The sequence below is a fragment of the Strix aluco genome, chromosome 4 (genome assembly GCF_031877795.1).
Source record: "Strix aluco isolate bStrAlu1 chromosome 4, bStrAlu1.hap1, whole genome shotgun sequence".
NCBI lineage: Eukaryota > Metazoa > Chordata > Aves > Strigiformes > Strigidae > Strix > Strix aluco.
The window spans coordinates 118,846,697-118,872,758 of NC_133934.1; the positions used below are offsets into that span (position 1 = coordinate 118,846,697).

Genomic DNA, 26,062 nt, shown 5'->3' on the forward strand with positions numbered 1-26,062 from the left:
GTTGAGAAGACAAATATTAAATCAGTCTTAGCAAAGATGACTAATTTAGAAATCCAGATGAAGGTAAAACCAGGTAAGCAGTGCTGAATTTGAAGCTATGAAATATGAGCCGTGGGAGTTTACACATTTATTTTAAAATAATATATTTTAAACATGTAATTCAATATTGTACATTTTAATGTTATCTATCTTGTGATTAGAAGTATTTTAGGCTCAATTTGGAGATAATAAAAAACATTGAATAACTCCATTGGGTAGCTTGCAGCTTTGGTTCAAAACCAGTTGCAAAAGTAGAGACCTGCTAGGAATTGGTGATTAAATTCCAGACTCAGCTGTGCATCATCCCCCTCCCTTTGAGCAGAGGCTCTGTCAGCCCTTAGAGCTTGCTCTGCTCCAGGCCAGAACGAGGCTTTGAGTAACAAAGCTTGTGTTTAAAATACAAAATCCAGGTAATTGTAATTCATATTTATAAACTGTCACATGATTTTTGGCCATGGTGACCTAGTTGGCAGCTCCTTCATCACAGTGTATTTCTTCAACTGTAGACGGGAGAGCCTCTTTGAAGAGAAGGTAATTAGCTCAGCATGGAAAGAAACCACAGATTTCAGCTCACAGTATCCTTCTTATCATTGGTGGTGTCAGTGAACAGTATAGAAGGCGGCTATTGTCCTGCTATACTCTCCAAAGGGAAAAAGTGTTATCTTAAACATGAAAGGCTGGAAAAAATAATATGTCTTTAGCTTCTCTGTTCCAGAAAAGGATTAAACATATGTATGGGAGTTTCTCATATCTGTGCTGTTAGTGTGGTGAATAGCTCCCAAGCCTCATCACCATGTAAGTGACAGAGAACTGGGATGATAAAGCCTGAATTTTAAGAAAGCCTCAGTGTTTGAATTAATAGCCTGCAGCAGGTCTGCAAAGCAAGAAGTTTAAAACATGCACTGTGCAGAAACACTGACATAAAGGCAAAGAGGAGACAAAGAGCACTGATACAATTTCAATTTTATGTTTATTCTACATATTTTTTTATTAATGGACAGAGAACAACATATATATGATACTCACTGTCAGAGGTGCCAACCTACCTTGCCATTTCTCCCCTTTTTGATTTCTGGATGCTCTCCCTTAGGCAAGCAATGATGTCTCTGAGCCTCAAATCCCACCTCTGCCTTACTGTAAAAAAGTAAATAAATAAGGACAGCTAGGCTGAGGGACATGTTGGGACAGTGAGACAGTTTGTTAAGGACAGTAGCTCCCTCTTGTCCCCAAGCTATAGGAGAATATATTAAAAGATATTTTTATTTTAACCACCTCCCTTTAAGCCATCTTAGCCTCTGTTCCTGTTAACAAAAAAAGACATACAGATGTTCCACAAAGATCATGTTTTTAGAGACAGGGTGTGGATGTTTTTCTGGGGTTTTTTGTTTGGGATTTTTTTCATGACCGTGGTGGGGGAGAGGTCTGCTGTAAAAGTAGACCATATGAAGTAGTAATCATCAAATTCTGGACAAGGATATCTGAATAGAGAATATGTGCATGGCTTTTCTTTTTACTGCCATTCTTGGTATCCGTCCATAAATCAATAACATATGCATTGCTTTTGATTAATAAGGATTCTATTTGCAAGTGCTAAACCATCTGCTGATGCTATATCTACAACAGCCCAGCTAATCTGCTCTTCTGGGTTGATAACCTGAGTTTTGTTTACAAAAAAATATTTAAGTCCAGATGGACCATGGTATTCCTATTAAAACAAACCTTCAGCTTTTGAGGGTGAAGCAGTGTTAAGAAGCTGGCTGCAGGAACACACAGAAACCATCACTGAAGACAATGGTCCAGATTGCACTAAGTACAATACTTTTCATAACTCTGCCCTTCCCTCTTCAAGTTCTCAAATTTGCCTGTGCCTTGGCAAAATTTATTTACCATCACAGCCTTAAAGGCAAAACAATTTGCTATAGATATAGGACTCTTCTATTTTTTCTTTTTTAAATCCAGGACTTTCCTGGCAGATCTACGTGCGTCTGCATCCAGAGCACACTTAATTATTGCACACGTACTATGCATGCACTGTTGATTTTCCAGAGCACATCTCATTTACTATGCATTTCTTGTGAATGAGCCATGGACAAATACTGCATTCCTGGATGTCACACAGCTTAGGAAAATATCCAGTTCTGCCTGGCTTAGGTGAAAGAAGAGTCTTGAGAGAGGACTTTTGTGGTTGCTTAACCCATATTGGAGCCAACACTTGAAGCCCACAAAGACAGGCTTGCTGCATCTCTGTGGCAGATGAGATCAACCCCAAAAATGTACAGTGCATTACATTTTGCTCTTATCAAGTAATATTTTGAAGTTTCTTCCTAAATTTCTTGAAGGAAATGAGGATATGGTTCTTTTAAAACTTTCCAAGAGGGGGGACAAGACTTTATATAAAGGGGAATATTTGAGTCTCAAATAGAAACTGAACTGTTGCTCTGGGATTGGAAGAAAACCATTGAATTAATTAATTTTGGTCATTAGCTCTAAAGCTCAAAAAGAGACTTTTTCTTCTGTCTCACTCCCTTATAGGTCCTTGAGATGGAGGACCTTTGCTGAAGCTCATACCTGAGTCAGGGTCTCAGAAAAGTTCATGGTAAAACAATGCAGAGTCTAGTCCTTATCCTTAGCAATACAGACAAATTTTGCAGGCAAAGAGCAACATCTTTATATCCATGGTCTCTCAAAGGCAAGACAGCAACTTTAAAGACGCTAAAATATCGAGGTGGTATAATACAAAGAAGAGGGACTATGCCAGGCTTAACTAGAAGTTTAGATTAGTCAAAAAACGTTTTTATGAAGTTTTGCCACATGAAACAAAATTTTTGTTCCACTTGGAACAAAAATACTGTTTTATTCTTTCTCTCTCCATCCACTTTCCTCTTTCAAAACGATATCCCTGCTATTAATTGCAGCCTTCTACTATGTGTATCCACTTGATGGCAGCATTTGAACACAGAACCGCGAATTTCTTCAAACGGTCCCCTTCTCATTTTGCATGGGGAAGTTTGTAATCCATCCCCAGTGTCTGGTTATGGGAAAAGGGCAAGAAGGGAGAATGAGAACGTGCCTGTGATTCTACCACTGTAGGTAACTACTGCTGATGACCTGGTGAACTGCAGCAAAACCAAAACCACATCTGCACCGGTAGAGAAAGCCAGCAGTGTTTCCCCAACAGAATTACTGGTGTCCTTTGAAATTAAACTGGAGAGTAGAGATCCGTCATTGTTTTGCTGATCAGGGATATCAATTAAACTCAGACACCAGAGTGAAAAGAGCAGGTGTATTTACTAGAAATAACTAAATAATATAACAGAATAATATAGAAAACATACAGTAAGAAAAGACAAAGTAGCGCGCTTAAACAAATAGGAAAATACAGGGTAATGCATCAAATCATTACTGCCTGAGAGAGAGAATAGTGATTAAGAAAGATACATCACCACTTGCATACGTTACCATCATCCAGATCCGCAGTCGCTGGGGAGCCCCGGTCACAGCGAGGATTTGGAGAGCCTTTCCCTGCAAGTGGGAAATCCTACGCGGTGCGTCCACCCGTAGGTGAGGCTTCCAAAGTCGCTGTGAGCGGGCCCAGCCTTATATACCTGAAATCAGTAAGCCAGAATAGCTGACACCTTTGTTTTAAGCGGAAATATCTGAAGTCAGTCTCACATTAGATTTTCCCAGAGCCTGGCCGGGGCTCAGGGAAAAAACTAAGAGAGTTTTCCCAGCTTATCTAGGTGATTTATGAGCAAGGTCACACACCAGGTCACAGGGCCAGACAATTGTCCCTGTGGCCCTGTTATTGTGGCCTTGTTACCTTGTTTACACACACAAAGGAGGATACATATTTTATGATGTTTAAGTCACATTTTCTATACATATCTCACTAATGACTACATACTGAGTTAGTAATTTCGGTTCAAGACTTATTGTTCAGGTTTCAATATTCCCACCTGTTACATCCGGACAGGTGGTTTGTTATAATTTTAGTACAATACCTATTGATACAATGTTTGTCAATTATAAAACATACAGGATTCATCTATAGGTCAACTCTGGCTTGGGCTTATTGTCCAAGCCTTAGCACTTCAGTCATCCACAGACCCATCGGGTTAATGATACTTCTGGAAAGGTTACTGAACTAAGAATACTGGATTTGGATCTTCTGCCATCATACATGAACATATGCATGTCTACATATTCATAAGTAATGACGGATTTTGATGTGCTACCTGCGGTATGCAAAAAGTTATCCATTCTTCTGACTTGTATGTGGTTTTGATAGACCAAACAGACAGTATGCACTTCATAAACAAAACTACATGAATTAAGTAGCTTAAATGAACAGTCATTGAGAGGAAATTAAGTACAATGAAAGGAAAACCAATAAAACATTTTATACAAATTCAGGTAAATGAAAAGGTTTTGATACACTAGTATATTCCTAGCTGCTCCTATTTAACTTGTGTATTTTTTTCAACCCAGAAGGACATGTGCAGTAACTTTGTCAGTAATCTCATATTCATTCTCATGCTCCCCACACCATATGGTGAAATTTTGATTTGCCTGCCTCTGACTTTCGAAGGTGTTCAAATTGGAAGGGGGAAAATAAATGTTTTAATTTTTAAAAATCTTTTTTGTACCAAATTCAAGACCAGAACTTCACTCAGTTTTCCAGAGCAGTGGCAAGCATCTCACAAATTGCTGGGTGTTGTGCATCTACAACATTTCCAGCAAGGAATAGTTAACATTTCGACAGGCTAAATAAATGCAGAGTTCATTGAAGTTATTCCATTCTACATTCCAGTGTTTAAATTACTGGAAGTATTTCAAGAATCCTGCATCTTATCATGGGGCAAGCGTAAGCTTTTAAGGGATTCAAGCCTCAATTCTCACCTATGCCTGGTTTTCTTCCTAAATAACGGGACTCAGAGGACTAAGGAGATCTGACTGATCTGATGGCTGGGAGCCTGTATTGCTGAGAGGTATGAGAGGCAGACTGTTTTCAGGGAGTGTTGGAGCAGTCCCTGTAGTTTTGAGCCCAAGAAAGAGTTAGTGATGCCTCCTTGCTGAGGGAGAACAAAGATTGCCTGGAAGCCAGAGATGAAAGCATAAGATACCGCCTGTGGGCTTAGTGGTGGGAGAGAGCCATGAAGGGACCAAGTCTGATGTGGAGCCCTGTCTGAGGGAGTTTTTCTTTAGACAACTGCAGGGCTGTTATACTGCTAACAGATGAGCTCATCAGGGAGATCTTAGTTTGTGCTTTATAGAGCACGTGTGAGATTGAGGGAGCTAAGAGGGAGAAACTGCAGCTTTACTACTTTTGCTCTCCACAGCTGCCTGCAAGCCCAGTCTTGTTCTCCCCTCCAGAAAACTGGAATTGTCCAATACTTTCAGTGAGGCTGCTGCTGTTACCTAGGGGTGTCATCTTCCTTTTGAATACCAGTCCTTTTGATATTTTGCTCATTATTACTGAGATTCTGCATTGATCTTGGCTGGAGATTTTCATTTTTCTATCCTACAGTCATGATCTTCACCAAAAAAATAGTACTGATCAGTGAAAAAGGGTGCAAAAAATTCAGACTGTCCTCCAGCCTCAAGCCTTTCTTCTCCAGAGAAGCCAACAAAAAAGGTTATAGATGGGTAGCTCTGTTGGCCAAGTTACAAAATTGCGACATGCAAATAACTTCCTAGTAGCTCCCGCCGGTTCCTAAGTAGGTAGATCCAGGGTCATCATGGCCACTGATAATATTTGCAGAAATATGTCACTGGGGGTAAAGGGGCTTGTTTTACACTATATATATTAGTGTCTCAAATCCATCTATCTTTGAAACTAACTACATGCCAATGTATATTAAACACAAATAAAAGCAAACAAATAGAGTGGTGGTAGAGCACTTGGGAATGGAAGATCATGCCCAAATCAACGCAGCCATAAGCCAGTAACAACTTTAGCAAAGGACTTCATGTATCCTACTTTTCAGAGGCACACAAAAAAGAAGAAAAAGGAGAAATAGCCTAGTTTAAAGAGACAATGGAATGGTGAGTCCAAGCATTTGCTTTGAGGATGTGAAGTAAAACAGTGTGGTGGGATGGTCTCCACAGAGCCCCAAGACAGAAGAGGAACAAAGGCCACCCAGTTAACCTGGAAACAATGAACCTCAAAGTCCTTGTCAGTCTAGCTTGAGGCAGGGGAGGAAATCTAAGTAGGTGGCATAGCTAGAAGAAGCAGAGCATTTAGGCTTTTTTCTTTAATTCTGCTCCCCCTGAGATGTGCTGGTTAGATTTGTGATACTCTACCCAATTAGAGACAGCAGGGTATGTATGACCACTACAAGATGATGGGGAATTGGCCATCCTGTTATGGATGAGTGTCTACCGTTCATCTCACAATTTAAAGAGAGGTAGGAAGTGAGGATGCTGAAATGGGATTGATGGTAGCACATGTTTATTCAGCAAAGACTAACCTAAATGCCTGAGGTGTTGATGGGCTGCCTATAGCCTGATGATGCCTATAGTTAGGCAAAAATAGTGTTGTTCCATTGGGTAGGACCATGATGTAATTCTTTCAAAAAAACAATTGTAGCTTAAAAGGATTCCTTGCTGTTCATTTTTACCTCCAGTCTTTGAAAGAACTTGGTGCAGAGGGGACAAAATGTCATTAAAGCCTCTAGTATAATTGTTGGAGCACTAAACTATCAGCCTAAATACGTCTTCAGATGTATTCACGTAATAAACACTTACATATGTTCTGTCTCTTGTGGGCAGTGCTGAGTTTGCAAATGAGTGAATTTCCATTGAAAAAGTTCCAACTAAGGCTTCCCACAAAGCTCTGCCCAACCAATATTCATGTTTCTCCTACAGAACCACATTTGCCATAAAGCTCCAGTGAATTCAACTGATTGTGTATAATACCTGTCTCCTGTTGCCTTCAAATCTCCAGATATTGTAGGGGGGAAAAAAAAAAAAAAAAAAAGGAAAAAAGGAGTAGTTTGAACATGGACAGTGTGTGCCTGAATGTTTGCAGTGTTCTTTAGCAGGCCATGGCTGTGGCAGTGAGCAATGCTGTGACTAGATGGTGCACTTGCCATGTGGTATATAGAAACTGCAAAGAGAGTGTGATAGCTGCTCCTTACACAGGTATTTGTGAAAGCTCTGGTAGTGATTACTGTGTGCACGTCTGTCTTCATCTTTAGAGAAGTCATGGGATAACTGGGTACTCTGGGTTTTGGTCTTAAGCCACTAAGAACACATATTCAGCATAATAAGCGCAACACCCCACCCCCACCCCCACCAAAAAAAAAAAAAAAAAAAAACCAAACCAAAAACCCACCTACAGCACACCACAGTTTTTCTATGGAATCATCCAGCAAGCCTTATTCACTATTATTTGTATTGCCTGGTTTGCAATTATACTGTAAGTCTGCCTGTACCGAAACTTGTCTGACAATAGCAATGCCTGATGCAGATCATCCACATTCAGGTTTCCCATGCTCAGTATCTGGCTGAGGCTAATGTTGTTTTAAGTCTCAGCAAAAAACCAGCTTGGTTTCCAAGGATGAGAAAAGATTGTCTCTTCTACTTGTTATTTAAAAATAATAATCTGACAGTCATGTTGAAGCATAACAGTACTATTTTGAGGGCTGCTCATACAAACTCCATGTCCTTTTAGCATGAGTTTTATTGGACTGTCATGAATTTCCAGTTATTAATGCAATAGTTAAAACAACAAGTGTTAGGAGAGCAAGCACCAGGTTTATTGGAAACAACTGATCCAGATAAATGTCAAGCCTTTTAAAAGTAGAAGTACACCTCCTGAAGGTCAGAGATCAACCCTCCCAAAGTCTTAGAGCTTCTGGCTGAAATACATTCTCTCACAGATAACAAGTTATTGTGCCTTAACTGGCCTTGGTTACAGGCTGCCTGAAGCTGCCCATCCCGGAGCAAATAAAAAAGTAATTTAAGTTGTTTTGTCTTTGAGTTTCAGTGAACTCATGATACCTTGTGTTTTCTGTGAGCTGACAGTTGCACATGATTAAAGGATGCAGCTGGCCATGGTGATCTGTTATCCTGCAGGACCATGTAGGTCTCTGTGCCTGGAGCGTGATGGACCTGAGATTTTTACTCTGAATTCCTTCCAGTGGCAGAGATGGGCTTTTTCAGACTGACACTGAAAAGCTTCATAATGTTTATTCAAGGCCTGTCTGAGATCCTTGATCATGAAAAGGGCAAGTGGGAAGAAAATACACTTGCAGTTTCATTCAATTTTTTGTGTGTGTGTCTGAATAAAGGTTTCAGGATAAAGCTCCTATTCTGAAATTAGAACTGAAACAGGAGCCACAGAGGCCCTTAGGGTTGCATTCTCATTTGACACAACTGCATTCTTCTCAAAGTTCAGTGAGAATATCGTCTGATTGCTGGGCTCTGTAAGTTTAGTACTTCAACAACGTGGCATGCATGACGTTTATGACAATCTTGTTTTGCCTTGTCACACAATTGCCAGTGCAGCTTGAAAGGTTCAGCTGGAGCAAGGGTCCAGCAATTCTTTCATTCTGTCCAAATGGTCAGTTTTTTTCAACAAGTGCACTCTGCAGAATCAATTTCTACTTGTAAGACAGCATTTTGACATAAGGGAACAAAAAAGGAGCTGTGAATTACACTCTTTTGTTCATGCTGAAAAGTGTAACTGAACTGATTTAGAAAGAAATTAAAAAAGTAGTACCAACTTTTCTTTGAAACAGCATTACTGAAAGGTTAGTCTTGCTGTATTTTATCATTTTGGACCCTCTCCAGGACAACTAAGTTGTTGAGACTTGACAGTGGTGGAGGAGGGCTGAAGGTCTTTCTTGGGTGCAAATATTTTAGAAGGATTTATCACCAAAGTCACTGCAAAGGCTGAATAGTAGGACGGGTTTATGTTTTGAACTCTTTTTTTCTATGAAAAACACAGATGTAAATATTGTTTTCATTTGTACCAAATAGAACCATGTCCGGTCTAAGCATGAGATTGACTTATATAAACCACACACTAGTGTGCACTGGTTTTGACTCTGATTCTGAATTCTGGTCTGAGTTCCTTTTTTAATCAGTAACACTGAAATACTTTTAGAGTAAGTGCTTCAATTAACAAATGTCATCTCATTCTTTTGGAACTCCTGTGACAGGTAGGTATTTTTATTTTCCTCAGAATTAAAGAACTGATGCCTTGCCAGGGTCCTGAGTTCTGACTCTAATTTCAGGTGTCTAGACTTCTCAGTCCTCAGCCTTGGGACACATCTTTTCCATGGGCTTGTTTTGTTCCATGAATGATAAGGCAGTTGTAAGTGAACTACCGACTGTCCTCTGCAGAAAAAAGTCAATCATCTTGATCACTCTCTGCCTACTACCTTAAAGCTGCTCCTTTACTCAGTGCTTCTTGAACTGTTGAAAGACATTTGTTCCAGAGCAAAGAAGAAATTTCAGAAGTGTAATTCCTGTTTTTCCCCTTTGTGTACTAGTTTTGTGTCTGTGGTCAGATGGTAAAATACACTGCGCAACAACCAGTGGTATTGCTTGCAGCTGAGTAAACCCTCTTTAAACTTACTAAACCAAATGAAATGGCGTTATGTTTTCCAGAAGGGATATAGACTCCGTTAGCATAAAATAGTCAAAGGGTAGTTGATGATACGTATTTACCAGTGCAGGAGTGAGTTTGAGCTGGTAAAGCATATGTGCTGAGGAGGCTGAAGAAACAGAAGGTTTCACAGGGGCAGGGAGGTTACTTTAACTGTCATGTTATGACAGCATGTGTTCATTACTTTTCTGGGCATGGCCCTTTGTTCTAGTGCCTTGCTGTATGTGTTAAATCCTACGTAATGCTGAAGCTTCGTAGACTCAGAGTACAGTAAAAAAATAAAATCCACCATGCAGTGCCAGGCTGAGTGTTAACCTGCACACTTGGGAGAGCATGGAGCAGGCATTCAACTGGATTGGGAGAGCAGGGTAGCTGTGTCAGCCCAACACTGCCCCTGAGGCTCATTCCCTAGCTGGGTTTTAGGTCAGGGCATGCAATGCACTGATGGAGCAGTGCTAATTCTGCTACCAGAGCCTGTGAAGTCAGCACCAGCATTCCCCTGCTCCCAGTCCAGCTTACCCCGACTCAGGGCTCCTGAGTCACTGGGCTTCCTTGAAAACCCTATTCTAAAAACTGCCCTACTGAATCTAAGGGAGAACCAGTGAAAGGCCAGTAAAAAAACCTCAGTTCTTTCTCATGTTGACATTCAGTTGCCCTTCTCTCTCCACAACTTTATCATTTGAAACAAACCAAGCCAGTAGTAATTAAATCTGAAAATCTGTGAAGAAATCTGTTCACAGGTACTGGTATCATGAAAAATGCAAAGTAAGACATGTCTGTTTTGACTGCCAGTAGACTGCCTTTACCTACGTGATAAGACTTAAATTGTGCAAGCTGGGAGGAAAGTGTATTTCTCACTTGTGTGGAAGCAGTAAATGTTGGTGGAACAGAGCACTCTTGAAGAAAAAGGATTCTCCATTGCTTAACAGCTTTGCAGAAGGTCTTTGGGTGAAGAGAAGGGGAGATTAATTCAGATACAGCATCTATATGAAAACATGTCATGGTACTGAATAGTAAATGGATGCAAGTACGACAGAAATACTACTGCATATCTGGATGTTCACATGAACACTACACAGTCAGAACTCAGTTCTGCACCCTTCCTTAGTCCACTCATTTATTTCAGTTCATTATACAGGATCAAGCCCTATGTTAGCGTTTACTTTCTGCTAGAATAAATCTTTGAAATTGTACACAAAAATAAATGTATTTTACTAACAGGTAAAGTCTTTAACAATGCTAAAAATAAAGGAAGGTCAGTAGGGATATCCCATTCATTCAGATGAGAGTGGAATATCAACTACCCTCATTCTTTTTGGACCTGGTCTTGCAAACCTTTGTGCTGGTGTTATAGAAAAGATCATGAGAGATACCAGTTGCATTTACTACCTGTAGAGAGAGGATGCCAGTTTGGACATTCACAAACTGAACTGAACCTTTCCTTTGAACTCAGACTGATTCTGCTTTTCTTGGGTTATTATATTTTCTTTTGGTGCCAAGTGCAAGAGATATTGCAGAGGAAAATTAAAAACACAACCTGAATTTTTTAGATCTCCATCCTGCTCTTGTGGACCAGAGATTTGGCTGACTACCCAAGCATCTGGAAGTTTCCTAAGAGCATCTTCAGAGGTTTTAAAGTCTGCTCTTTTACAAGATGGTTTCTAATGGATTGTGCCCCCTTCTATAAATAACAGCATCATCTGTACATATATCTGCACATACACCAGTTACACTGAGTCTACCTGCAAACAGGTGTCACTGATCCAAAGTGATTTGTTGTGTCCTTTTTTTCATTTGCAGTAAGTCTCAGATTGGCTGTGTTCCCACAGAATTATTTATTTTGCCTTCTAAAGAGCTGAAAATTTTCTTTTGCTATAACTTTGGGCTTCACTGCCTTGTGGTTTTTGAGAAAGGGGCAATAGCATACTGGGAATTGTATTTAGAAAGTGTACATATGCAATGAACAAAAATAATCTATGCTAATGACAACCGCTCATATAAGAAGAATTTGAAGTACACGTGGCTGTTTCAGCACTCCCATGTCTCATTCTATTTAAAACTCCCTGCCAATATGTTCATCCCCTGGACAGAGGGAGAGGACAGACATTATTTAGGGAAGGGGCAGTTATCTGATTTCACTGACATTTACCAAACATCAGAATCACAACAAAGCTCGGGTGAGAACTCTTTTGGCAGTACTGCAGACATATGAATTCAGTGCCTAATACTGATGACACAGAACAGATTTTCCTGTTTGTGTTGTTGAAACTTCAAAGTCAGAGCTGAGCCTCTTTTCACATTGGTACATACCTGGTGAACAAGCAGGACAAATTTAGTCAGAGCAAAAAGGGGTTCTTGTGCAAGTCTCCAGACTACAGACTTTATTTCAAGGGAGTACACATATCAATTATATATATATGAAGAAAAGTTTTCTGGTTCCATCTTACTACTAACCAGTATATAAGGTCTATTTACTTCTGTCCTGTTCCACATGAAAAAGTCTGGCTTACAGCAATATAATTTTTTCCCTAGCTGGCCAAGCAAGTAGAATTACATGCAGAAACCTCCAGAAAGGAAGATGCACACAGATAAGCTAACTCCCCCTTTTATGCTAGTAGATCTTCTCTCACAGCTGGTCACTGAAGTCTTCAGCCTTGGTGCTCTTGTCCTTTATTTAAGACTAGCACAGTAAGTTTGTCAAGGTCCCAGTTTAAATATTCCTACTTGTCTGAGGGTGGAAAGCCCCTAAACTGATAGCAAGATTAAAAAAACCCCGACCTGTGTCCTTTGCTGTGACCCTACCCAATTCTCTTTCACAGCATCTGCAGACCAGCATCCTTCTTGCTGGGGCTGCTCAAGGTGCTTTCAGGAATTCATGCCAGTCAGTAAAGGATAGGTGGAGAAACAGCAGCCAATTTAAATCCTAAGCAACACCAACACTTTCTGAAGAGGTGCTGTGAGAAGGAATGCAGGAGCTGTGAGAAGGAACTGAAGAGTAATAATGTGGCATTCAGAATTCACTGAAACAAGGGACTGAAGCTGATGGCCAGAAGCCCCAAAGATAAGGAATATTCCAGAAGAAGCCAGGAAACCTTGTTCAGTCACCCCAATTCGTACAATAAGAAATTCTAGGTGTAACATCTGAAGGCTGAGCTCTTGCAAAACTGCAAATCTTCTGTCATAAACTTAGACTAGAAATGTACTTGGTAATGTGGAGCTATTTGTGCCATCTGGCAGCTGTCAGCTTTCTCTATTCACTTCCCCCCTACTAATGCAAAACACAGAAACTGGACCTTTTACATCTTGCTACGTGAAAAAGGTTGGTGTCTAGAGGCTTTTTAAGGCCAAACCATTGCACTGTTCTGGTGCCTGCTATCTGGGCGTCCATTGCAAACATTAATAATGACTTACTCTGGTCAGCAACAACCATATATTCCTCCTTCCTCTAATATTCCTTTATAGCAGTGTATCTTCCAAGAACATTGCACATGTCCTCTTAAATACCTGAAATTCACCTCATACACTGTTTCAGAAGGATTTAAAAAACAGCTGGTGTTTATCTCAGCTATCTCCATTTTTAGCCGCAGTTTACTGACCTCCATCATTTTTATCAAAGATTACATTCTTTTTTTTTCTTTTTGCCAGAATGCTTACAGCTACTCTCAAACCTTTTTTAGTCAGTGCTGACACTTTGCTATAAACCACCTGTGACATGAAGTGATTCATTTGCTTGTTTTCCATCTGTGTTGTGTCCTATGAGGAGAGGCACTGGGTCAGGCAGGACCTTCAGGTGGTTGTGGAGAGGTTGTACTTTCCCTGGAGAGAAGAGCAGGGGCAGAGGCTTAGGGAGAAGAGGGCAAGGCAAGGCAGCAGGCAGGGATAGTTGCAGCAAGTAGCCAGGAGCTTGCCCTGCAAACAGACTGCTGAGAAGTCAGTGAGCAGATAGCAGCCAGACCTTCATGGTGAGGCAAAGACACACTCACTGGAGAGCAGAATGGGCTGTGCAGATTTTGAATTGATGGAAACTAAGCCTGGAAAAGAGTTGTTCCCAAAAAGTAACAGAGAGCAAAGGCAGCTTGGTTTATAAATGCCTTTATTCTGTTGTGGAGTAACTAGATTTCTGTATGTCTAAAAGTGGGATGTCAAAACCTAGCTTTTTCAGATTAAAGGGTTTTTTTCTTTGTTGGTTGTTTTGTCTTTGTGGGGGTGCAGACTATAGGAGAAAAGTCTAGATACACCTGTCTTAAAGCTCTGGTTGTTGTGGGCATGGTCCTGCTTTGCAGTGCAAGAATAAGCAAAGGCATGATTTCTCTGGTGGCATTGATTACTGCAGGCTCGATGTCAGCTCCATGGAATGTGACAGCATTTTCTTCACTATAAGGGTGGTGAGCTACTGGAACAGGTTGCCCAGAGAAGTCGTAGATGCCCCATCCCTGGCAGTGTTCAAGGCCAGGTTGGACGGGGCTTTGAGGAACCTGGTCTAGTGGAAGGTGTCCCTGCCCATGGCAGGGGGGTTGGAACTAGATGATCTTTAACGTCCTTTCCAACCCAAATCATTCTATGATTCTATGATTTCAGTATAGCAATAAATAATAAAGCACGAGGAGCTGCGCAGAACAACATGCTCTGAACTGACATTTCATTGCAGGGGTCATCCCTGACTATCAAAGATGCTCTGGTTCTGCTCTCTGGAGGCAGCTGTAAAATCAAAGGCTTTTGATGTTCATAATGTGAATTAAAGTCTCATGTATTTTTACAGAGTGGCCTTACAGCACCTCTCTTTGCCCTGAGGTGCTCAGCTACCTGGAGGGCCCAGCTCAATTCACAACTGAGATCTCTCTGATATCTGGCAGAAAAAGAGACCTCTCACTGTAATTCTTCTCTGCAGCTACACATTTCAGATGAGAATAGTGTAGCAGTAGCAAATAAATCCCTGCTGCTTTTCAACAGAAAGGTAAGATGGTGCATGAACCTTACTTTTTTGGAGTTCTGTGCCTTTAGATTGGAACTAGTGTTCGTGGAGCACTCCAGAGTGGTGAGATTTTCTGCATCAGGATGTCACAGTGCTGTGAGCACGCATCGTAGGCAATTGGTTGCCAATCCCAAAAACAGTGCCAGCTTCAGAAATGAAAGATGTTGGTGGGGGTGCTGTTAACCACACATCTTACGTTCCAAAAAAATAACATATTACCTGGGCGAAGTCCATCTGCTGAAACTGTAAAAATTCTGAGCTCTCAAAGGCCATAAGAAAACCTCACTGTGGAAACTTGATTCTCCACTATTCAAAGAAATTTCCCCTGTTCAGCACCTTGCCAAATGTCTACAAGATTCTGGTTTTAGAAATTCCTGTAGGTTCTTTCTTGGTTCCATTTGACTTTTATCTTACTCCTCCAAGACACCAGGTCACCTCTGCTTGTAGCATTTCACTTTCTTCCATTTTTAACTGATTTCTGAAGAGCTGTTCTCTGAATATTGCTGCTTAATTGTAACACAGCATTATCTGTACTACTCAACCAAGATCTGGGTCCCATTGTGACATACTGTATGGAAACAGAGCAGGAGACAAATCACTGTTCCAAAAGCATATAAACAAACCATAAGAGAGTGAATAACAAACCATAACAGAGTGAAAAACCATATAACAAACCATATAACAAACAGTATAAACCATATAACAAACCATAACAGAGTGAAGGCTAAGAAAGTGGGAAGGTCTCTACAAGGTGGATAAGCTTTGGTTAACAGACATTTGTGATTCAGGAAACAAGTCTGAGCTGGATAATAAAAGCTGCTGTCTTATACCCAGACTCTGGTGGCATAACCCCAGCCTTATCTGCTAACATGGTGTGGTAGGGTTGTAAGCATCCCCAGGGTTGGCTACATGCAGTATTATTTGAACCAAGACTGCAAACGTGCCAGCTCTGATTCCAGGACTCCTCTACCACACTCCTCTGTGATTGTTTCCTCAAAAGCAGAACTAAAAGAATTCAACTTGATAGAAACTATTTTATTCCGTTTCATATGTTTGCAGCTCCTACCTCCCAAGAATCTGTTCAGCTTGCTAAAAAATGAAATTGCTACAGATGGATATTTCTTTCAATTACTGTAAAAACATGTAACAAAGCCTCTGGCATGCCAAGAACCAGGCATCAAAGCTCAAGAGCTTACATATTCTATTAAGTGGTTTAATATTAGAGCAGGGAGACCAGGAAAACTGCAACCTTTTGGTTCCCTGAGGTCTCCTAAAGAAGGTCATGAGGGACAAAACACTGTATTTTTTCTGTTCTTCTCTAAAATATTAAACCACTTAATAGAATATGTAAGCTCTTGAGCTTTGATGCCTGGTTCTTGGCATAGCAAATACGGTTCATACTGGTTTGATGATTTGGGGTGGTCTGTGGGAGATTATTTTTCCCTCCTGTCGAGAAACCACAGGAAATACAGGCCTGGCACACAGACTTTTCCTTTTTGTCTTGGGGTATAGCTTGCTGCTACTTTCCCTTGCAATACTACTTGTTACCTCAGAAAACTTTTCATTCAAAGTGAGTAGCTGCAGCAAAGGTAGGTGGATGGGCTCAGAGCTCCCATCTACAACAGAGACTTTATATTATGGGACCCATTTGGGGCTGTGGACTGAGCTACACATAGCACCAGAAACGCAAAGTTGAGCATTGCCATAGACCTGAGGTGTTCTGAGGCTCAGTGAAAATAGACCATCTTATATGTCAGCATGAGCTGACCAAGAGGCTGTTTGATCATGTTCCCAACTACTGACATACTCCTGTGTGAGCTGTGCATGGTCTAGAACTGAAGAAGGGAAAAGGCACCCCAAAAACTGTAACATTTTCACTTGTTTTTCCAGGGGCACATGTACCCAAATTGGAACTGAGCAAGAGTAGAAAGTCCTGCTCCATGGGAAATTGTTTCAGACTTTATTGCAAAAGCTGAGATTAAAAAAATACTTAATTTGGAAATGTTAATTTTTATTTTCTTTAGGGTCTTGCTCATTTAGATTCACTTAAGCAGCAAATTGTGTTTCACAAATTACTTTCTTGGCTCAAAGGTTTGGGACCCAGTGCCCAGAATCCCCAGGACAGATCTCCAGTCATGCATGTGCCATGTGACTCCCATGTTGTGCCACATGGCCCAGAGTAAATGAGGATATTGCCAATGGAAAAAATCCTCTAACTTGAAACAAAGAACATAGACAAGGAGAAGCCTGGACAGTAGGCCCCAGCTGCACTTCAGCAGAGATAATCATGCACTTGATTAATATGGCAGAAAGGGAACCAGGGCTGCAGCCCTTACAGGGGCAATGTCCAAGAAGGAAAGGAATTATAGCACTTTATTGGAAATAATATTGTATATCAGATTGAAGGGGGCTAGGGGAGGAGTGAAAAATAGACTAGTTTGGGTAAATGAAACATTTAATCAATATTTTGAGGCGACATCAACTGTTCTCACAGAATCATCTGCCTTACTGAAATTTCAGCTCACTGACAGAAAATTGTTTTACCCACTTCTTTTCCAAAACTAAGCTCAAGAGACTTGTTCTGAGAAATTTTGATAATGATTTCAGTATTATGCCTTTGGTCCATCTCTCCTTTTAAGGTTGGATTCTTCTCTCATTCTTACTGTTTTTATATCAGTACAACTTTAAGCACTTGGACACCTAACAAAGACACAAATTGGTCTATGGCCTGAAAATAAGCCATTCTCTTTTAATTTCAACAGCAGGAATATCAAGCATTTCCTAAATCCTGCACTCCCCCTCCACCAGCTCAACACTGGCCTAAATGAATCTCTCTTCAAATGCTTTGTGATTGCTATAATGAAATACTCTGGCTGTGTACTAGATGTGAAAACATGTTCTTAAGCCTTGTTTCTAATTTTAGAATGAGTATTATGAGGGATTTCTATTCCTTGTTCATTTAAAATCTGATTTAATAGCAGTAGAAGAGGCTATTGAAGGAGGTCACCAAAATACTCAGCTGAGCTTTGACAAACCTGTTTCCCTCATTACCATGAGGGGAATTCATTGTTTGTGAGATTTTTTTCCTTCCTTCTCCCAGATGCATTTTAGGACAGTTCTTAGCTTGAGTGTGTATCAATTTGGAAGAGTTCTTAGCTACACTATTGATTATATCCAACAACAACAAGCATTTAGAGCTTCACACACTATCTCTAGAGCTCTTCAAAAACTTGTAGCCAAATTCTTGGCTGTGCCAGAAAATCTGTGTTAGAATCACAGATCACAGAATGACTGAGGTTGGAAGGAAACTCTGGAGGTCACCTGGTCCAACCACCCTGTTTAATCAGGGCCACCTAAAGACAGTTGCCCAGGAGCATGTCCAGGCAGATTTTTAATATCCCCAAGGTGGTAGAATCCATAACTTCTCTGGGCAATCTGTACCAGTGTTCAGTCATCCTCACAGTAAAATAGTGTTTCTTGATGCTCAGGAGGAACCCCCTGTGTTTCAGCTAGTGCCCACTGCTTCTTATCCTGTCACTGAGCACCACTGAAAAGAGCCTGGCTCTGTCTTCTTTGCACTCTACCTTCAGGTAGGTATATATAATCAATATATATTGATAGGATCCCTCCAAGCCTTCTCTAAGCTAAACAGTCACAACTCTCTCAGCCTTTCCTCATAACAGAGATGCTCTAAACCTTTAATCACTTTTGTGGCCCTTTGTTGGACTCTCTTCAATATGCCCATGTCTCTCTTGTACCGAGGAGCCCACAACTGAACACAGTACGTCAGGTGTGGCCACACCAGTGAGAGTAGAGGGGAAGGATCACCTCTCTCAACCTGCTGGCAAAGCTTTATCTAATGCAGCTCAGGATATCATCAGCCTTCTTTGCAGCAAGGGCATATTGCTGACTCACATTCATCTTGGTGTCCACCAGGATCCCCGAGTCCTTTTCTGCAGATCTGCTTTCCAGCTGGGTAACCCCAGCATACATCGGTGAATGAGGTTGTTTTTCCCCAGGTGCAAGAGTTCGAACTTCCCCTTGTTGAAGTTCATGAAGTTCCTGTCAGCCCATTTCTCCAGCCTGTCGAGGTCCCTCTGCATGACAGCCCAACTCTCTGGTGTATCAGCCACTCCTCCCAGATTTGTGCCATCTGCAAATTTGCTGAGGGTACACTCTAAGATGCAAAACAGAATCAGAACCAGTATTGACCTCTGGGGTACACTGCTAGTCACTGGACTCCAACTAGACTTTGTGTCACGGATCACCAACCTTCAGGCTCAGCAGTTCAACCAGTTTTCAATCCTCCACACCATCTCCTCATCCAGCCCATATATCAAGAGTTTGTCTATGAAGATCTTATGGAAGACAGTGTCAAAGGCCTTACCAAAGTCCAGACAATATCTACTGCTCTCCCCTTGTCTATCAGGTCAGTTATTTCATCCTAGAAGTGTATCAAGTCAGTCAAGCATGACTTTCCCTTGGTGAATCCATGCTGAATACCTCTGATGATATTCCTCTCATTCATGTACCTGGAAATGGTTTCCAGCATTAGCTGTTCCATCACCTTTCCAGGGATTGAGGTGAGGCTGATCAGCCTGTCGTTTCCTGGGACCTCCTTCTTGCTCTTCTTGAAGATGGGATCAATCATTTTTCTGTATCAATTCTGTTCCCCTCTAAAATTCACAAAAACTCCCTGGCCTTATCCAGAGATGAGACCTGTAGAAGTAGAGCATGTGTACCCAGAACAGGGAAGCCTTTCATCACCCTTTCACAACCAGAGAGGTAGAAGCTGGTTCACACTTGTTGCTGTGTAATTAAGTTAGTAAGATGCTGAATCCACGTGAATATATCCTACCCTCTGGAAGGGCTTATTTTCTCAGACTTACCAGCAACTGCCATGGTTACAAGGCTTCAGAAACTGGCTTACATGCATATGGCAGGGTAAGTACATGGTGACTTGAGCTTTGGGGAAGACAGAGGTATCTCAGAAGATTTAGTGGTACAGTCATGCTCAGGTACTTCCATGAGGTGGTTGGCAGTAGAAGAATCTTTAAGTTGACAGAAAAGGTCATAACTATTCAGAAGTTGGAAGATGAAGCCAACTGAACACACAGGAATCTATTTTCTTTTTTTGTAAATGACGCAAATAATCTCTGAAACAATGTTCCTAGTGTTGCAATGTACTTTGTATCCCTTTAATTCACACAGAGGTTAGATATCCAGTTAAAGGGACACTATAACTTGTTTACTTGTCACAATGTATGTTTATATTAAATTTCAAAGAAGGGAGCTGTGCAAAGCACACATCAATTTGGCTTTTCAGCAACCTAGCTAACACAAAACTAGTATGTATAGTATAAAAAGAATCCTCAATGTTGAGGACCTATATTGTAAAATAGAAACATGAAATAATAAGCTATTACACTGGTAGTTCCTTATTCTGTAAGTTTAAAATGTTATAAGGTAAATATAGGGACTATTTAAACAAGTTTCCTTTAAGACACAGGTATTTCCTGTCTCTCAAGATAATTTAAAGTTTGACAGTGCTAATTATGATGATACTGTACTAGAAGAATAATGGAAATGAGATATTAAACGTCAGAAGATTTTCAGTGTATACTGTAGAGTGCATTGCATTTTAGTGTATTTTCTAATGTACATATTAATAAACGAGAAAATTCTATGTTGTTGAGTGCTAGTGGTGGTTATGACTTTCTGGCAGTCTTACAGCCATCCACGTACACTAGCTCATTATAATTACTGCTTCAGTATATTAACAACTGAGCGTAAACATTTTAAATCATAATTTAGCAGCTTTTATGTTTGCTTTACCTACTTCTTAGACACACTAATACCTTTTAATAAAGCTTTGCAATTCAAGATTATAGGACCTTCATGGAGAAGCCCTCAAAGCACTTTACAAATCCCATTCACAAAACCCTGTGAATAAAGATTATCCTCATTGTTGAAGATCAGTAAATTAAGAAACAGCATTTCAATAGTCCACGTAAGGTAACTGTTGAGTACAATACTCAGTTCTTAATTTTAGCCCTTGTTCTAACAATTTTCTTTCATATCCTCATTTATTTTTCCTAAAAAAATGTTTCAGATTGCAAGTGATATTAATTCATAAAATCTATAGAGGTAGATTTGAAAGAAGAACATTTGGCACAGCAGTGTATGCTTTTTAGTGTAAAAAGATGAGGTTTCTAGAAAGTCTTTCTGACAGTGTGTAACAACTACCTGAAAGGAGGTTGCAGAGAACTGGGGATGAGTCTCTTTAACCAAGTAATAAGTGATAGGACAAGAGGTAATGGCCTCAAGTTGCGCCAGGGAAGGTTTAGACTAGATATTAGGAAGCATTTCTTTACAGAACAGGTTGTTAGGCATTGGAATGGGCTGCCCAGGGAGGTGGTGGAGTCCCCATCCCTGGAGGTGTTTAAGAGTCGGGTCAACTTAGCGCTGAGGGATATGGTGTAGTTGGGAACTGTTAATGTTGGATTGATGGTTGGACTGGATGATCTTCAAGGTCTTTTCCAACCTAGACAATTCTGTGATTCTGTGACATGCATGGGCATCTCCTAAGTAAACTGCTCCAGTCCTCTTTTCTTCCATAGTTCTTGTATGAATAAGCATTTGGACTTGTTTTTGACATTGAGTTCAACAGTGCCACACCTATCGCTATCTCTTACCCAGACTGCAACAAGGTGTCCCTTCAGGTGGTGTTCAGAACTGTGTGAAGGTTCTAGACCTTCACCTGCCATTTAAACTGGTCCTTTTAGTGCACTTTTCTCCACTTGTTTAAGAGAGGAAATACAGCCTGTCAGATGTGACCTTGTGTAGTGATATCTTTGTGTTCAGACCTGCTCTGCTGCAGACCTGACTTCTTACGACTGTAGTTTAGGCTAAGAACTGCTATACCTTCACCAGTGCAGCTCCTTAAGGTAATTTCTCTCATCATTTGTGATGGGAGTCCACATTAGTCAGGCTATACTGATGGACTCCAACAAGTGAATAAGGGTTACGTTCCAGCCTAAATATATTGTTTGGTTATACATAAGTCCCTCTCCCTTTTTGTTCTTTACTTGCTCTCCAGGTACAGATCTCATGCTTTTCACCTGCCAGCTACTACTAATTTCTTCTTCTCCTGTCTCTCCTCTCAGACAGTTATTCTTAATACAATTTTATTCCATTCACTCGCATGTCTCCCACTCTTTTCTATATCTGAGGTGAGAGACTCAAGAAGATTAAAGCTCAGCAATGTTTTACTGTCATTAAAAGGGGATTGGAGGATGGAATATCCTTGTCTTCCCACAGTGGATCTCAGCCCACCATAGTAATACTACCAGAGCAAAACCTAATGTGTATGATTGGGTGAGACATAATATGCTGATCGTAGTATATTCAGAAGTGGTGAGGTAGCCATGCCCTGTATTATTTACTAAGATTACACCGATATCCCAAACGTAACACTGGAGCTGTGGCCACTGTATTAAAGCCCTAGAGTACTGTAACTTTAAGGTGTCCTTAAATAACTTGCAAAACCAGCCTAGAAAGAATAAAGATCAGATAGTGAAAGAATTTCTATTATGTAAGACATCAGTATTCTTTTAGTCTAGCCTTTTTTGTGGCTGAGCTGAAACAAAAGAATACATATTTCCAGAGAAAGGAAGTAAAAGAACAGATTGTAATGTAGAAATCCAGCAAGAATAAATGGTGCTTGCTTTTTTTTTTTTTTTTTTTAAATTGCTGAAGAGTTGTGCATGACTTTTTTGTAGCTAATGCCCCCACATCCAGGAACTATCATGGACTGAAAGACTTCAAGATTATATATTTAAATATTGATGGATTGTTAAACGTAAGGTGTTACTGAGTACTCTAAATCTTTACAGAAACCCCTAACAGCCTGATCCTACTATTGTTGTTGCTGTTATTAGACAAAATGCTCCAAGTTCCTAAGGGAACATAGAAAAAAATTAGCATTAACTTCCAAGACATATACTCTAAGAGATGGATTCCGTCACCTATACTCCTGTGCAGTACTTCACCCTCTAAATATTCCTTCTAAAATCAGTGGAAGAGTCATATGGCCATGACTTGACAAAACACATAAAAGCAGTTTAAACTAGCTAGTTTGGTTTGCCATCTTCCAGAGAGGTTACATGATCAGAAGAACAATTCTGTGTTACCTCTGTGCCTGACCTCTCATACCATCATAACACACCCCAGAGTAGGGTGTGCTACAGTACTAAACAGTAGTAATAACTCTGGGATCCTCATAATCTGCATCGGTCTTATAACTTTTGGGGGTTTTTCTGGTTTTCTGGGACAGGAACACGTTTAGTGATGTGATTTGGAGCAGTAGCAAGTGTCCTGTGGATGATTAAAAGCAACGAACAAGGCTCGGTTCTTTATGTACCCTGACTCAATAGCTTGCTATATCTGGTCTCCTTGACCTTGTACAAACATGTGCAAGGCTGTCCTGAGTAAGGATAAACTCACTCTGATGTGCTGAACTGTACACCATATGAGGTATTTAAACGATATAATCAAAACACAGATTTTTGTTGGTAGCACTATACATGGCAGAAAGATGACATTAGTATTTAGAAGATCTGAAAGAGGGAGACTGCATTGCTAGTAGGAGATTAAATGCTTTGGCAAAAGACAAAGAAAGGAAATATTTTCTTACATTAAAGAAAAACTTGAGAGTTGGCAAGGAGCTGAATACAGAGACCCCCTAAGCTACACTAAACTTTTCTCTTATAATTCCTCCACCCTCTAAGATGAACTGTTTGAAATTCCAATTAGCCCCTTAATAATCATGACTGTTATCTAATGATGAATAAACCATCTGCAGAAAATATTGCAATCACAGACACAGCTGTTACCATATGCTGAAATTTTCTTACATGACCTTGGTTGCTACAGTACCTACCAGCTGAAATAAGACGTGGAAATATTGCCAGCTTCAATTAGACTAGCAAGCTGTTCCTTTCCCAAGGCTGTTTAGGCACTTCAGCCATTAACATAAAACACAAACCAAGGAGTTATTATAAATTTTGACGACCCGTTCTTAAGCTGAAGAGGTGAAATTCTGGAAAGAATTTCAATTCATCATTATTAATGTGGCTAAAAATAGAAAACACAAGTACTTGATTTCAAAAGGTCCCCAATTATCTGTTGCTTCTAGAAATGGAATCTTAAGCCAGGGGGGCGCAGGAAGCAGAGAAGCCCTGGAAATGAGCTGCCTTGGGTTTATTTAGAACAAAAGCACAAAAGGGGATTTTTGGCAAAGATGACTGGCATGCTTTACTTTATTCAACAGGTAGGAAGTATGTGACCTTGTTTACTGTTTGTCTACCATGAGGTCTATTTCTAGCAACCTGAGACATTTTAATAAAAGTAATCCTTTAAAACCTTTCCAAATCTAAACTTTCAAACATGCATTTGTAGTAAGGAGGTGCCAGTTTAATTATGTATGCCTTTGTCAAGTAGTAAATATTTTAATCTTTCAGAGATTTTACGTTAGCCTTTCTAATCCATGTAACCCTTTCTATATTCCACCAATATCAAAATGCTGAATTTTAATATAAAACTTAACAAGTCTAATGAAACCAATGTAATTTCTTAGGCCAGGAAAATTACAGTGCCTTTTAATTGCTTATATTATCCATTCAGTTTAATACATTGCAATAAAGGAACAAAAGAGATGGAGAGAATGAAGAGTGTGGGTTAAATTACAGTGCCTGCAAGCACTATTTTGTTTTATAGATTGGTCACTAGCAGTTCAGTGTGTGATATCAGTATTTAAAACCCAGTTTCTCAAGTAATTTTTGTAGGATGACTAGGTCACATGGCTTTTTTCTACTCTCAGAAAGCTGAAACTAGTTCCGTAAGGGAGTTCTGTGGTCAAGATAATGACTCTTCTGACTCATTTTCCATGGACATTCTCTAATATCTACATAAAAAGTAATGTTTCTGTAAACAGTTCAATTGCTGATATTATTCATTGCATAAGGATACTAGAATTGCTTATGGGATGCCTGGTCATGATTTGTGGCTCTTCATTCCTTCTTCTATCTGGTAATTGTATCACCTGAAGTTAAAAGGACATTAAATATATAACTGCAACTATTTCCATGATTTACAAACATTTTATGTCACTTCAAAGGAGAGAAGAGATGGTCTATACTGAGATATGGTCCAACTTCTCAGGATGTAGGGAAGAAAGGGAAAAGTAGAAGTAGCCAGTCACAGAAATTGCTCAGCTTCTTCCTCCACCACAATCTCCTTCTTCATTCTGCACATTTGTAATTCTCTTCTCTTCCTCACCTAATCAATAAACTCCCATTTTCTATTTCAGTACACCTTTAAAGCATGTTCCAAGTGTCACACTAAAGAAGCACAGAATGTCTATGCCATTCCCAGACTAAGAGCTCATTCACACAATGTGGTAACTGACCTATGTTTTCCAGGTCTATGCTCCAGAACACACCAAAAGCACTGAAGGAGTCTGACCTAAACACCTTGTTGTGTATCCTGCTAAACAAAACAGTCCCACTCAATAGATAATAAACAATTAACAGGATGTTGCTAATAATGTTTTATAGTAAGGGAAACCCTGACTTAGTGAGGACAATGGGAGTTTTGCTACTGCCTTTGCAAAAGCCAAGACTTTCCTCACTACAATTACAATGGAATTATGCTGGCATACACTTTAGAATGCTTGTAATTATCACTAGTTCATATAATTCAAAAGCTCAACGCATGAATCAGATTATTTATAGTGCAGTTAGAAGAGTTTCTGTGTTTGTACATATGCCCATGTATAGCCAAGTATACTGATGTTGGAATATTAAGCCATATAATAACCTTAAAGCTATATGGTAGTAGTCTCTTACTATTTCAGCAAACTCAAACTGCAGTTAGTGAACGGGAGAGGTGCAATGGCAGTGTGTGACCTGACAGACTGCATAAAACACCTGTCTGGAAAAGGTAAAGCATTCTGCAGCCGTATCTCAAATCCTGCCTGTCTCATGGGCTTAGGTCTCTAACTGTAAGCATAGATTGGATGACACCATGAAACCTGGATTCACAGATCTGAGACTTTTAGGAATGTAGGAAAGCATGCAGAGATTTAAGCTGAGGAGAGCTGTGAACATAAAGGAACCACTTTACATGGTTCCACCTTCACTGGGAGCACCACTGTCATCAGAGTTGAGTGTGGAGGTGGACCGGCATTCACAGCTCCTGGCAGGGAGCTACAACATGGACATGTCCATCAGGGACATGCTCGAGAAAAGGAGAACTGGGTGCTCAGAATCAGAGATTGGGGATCAAGGTCCAGGATCCAGTACCCTCTTATAGAACAGCCCACAATGTGGTTTCTTCACTCAAGGTTGGGACATCTGTTTAGACATGGTATGCTT

At 40.2% G+C, this 26,062-nt stretch overlaps 1 long non-coding RNA gene across 1 annotated transcript in view; it reads right to left on the bottom strand.

Moving 5' to 3' along the window:
- Positions 1-26,062, bottom strand: part of LOC141923607 (uncharacterized) — a 183,888-nt gene that overhangs the window by 13,139 nt on the left and 144,687 nt on the right. Inside the window, exon 6 of the long non-coding RNA XR_012623337.1 lies at positions 1,086-1,173. This is a non-coding gene — a long non-coding RNA (uncharacterized LOC141923607). The remainder of the gene's footprint in view (positions 1-1,085; positions 1,174-26,062) is intronic.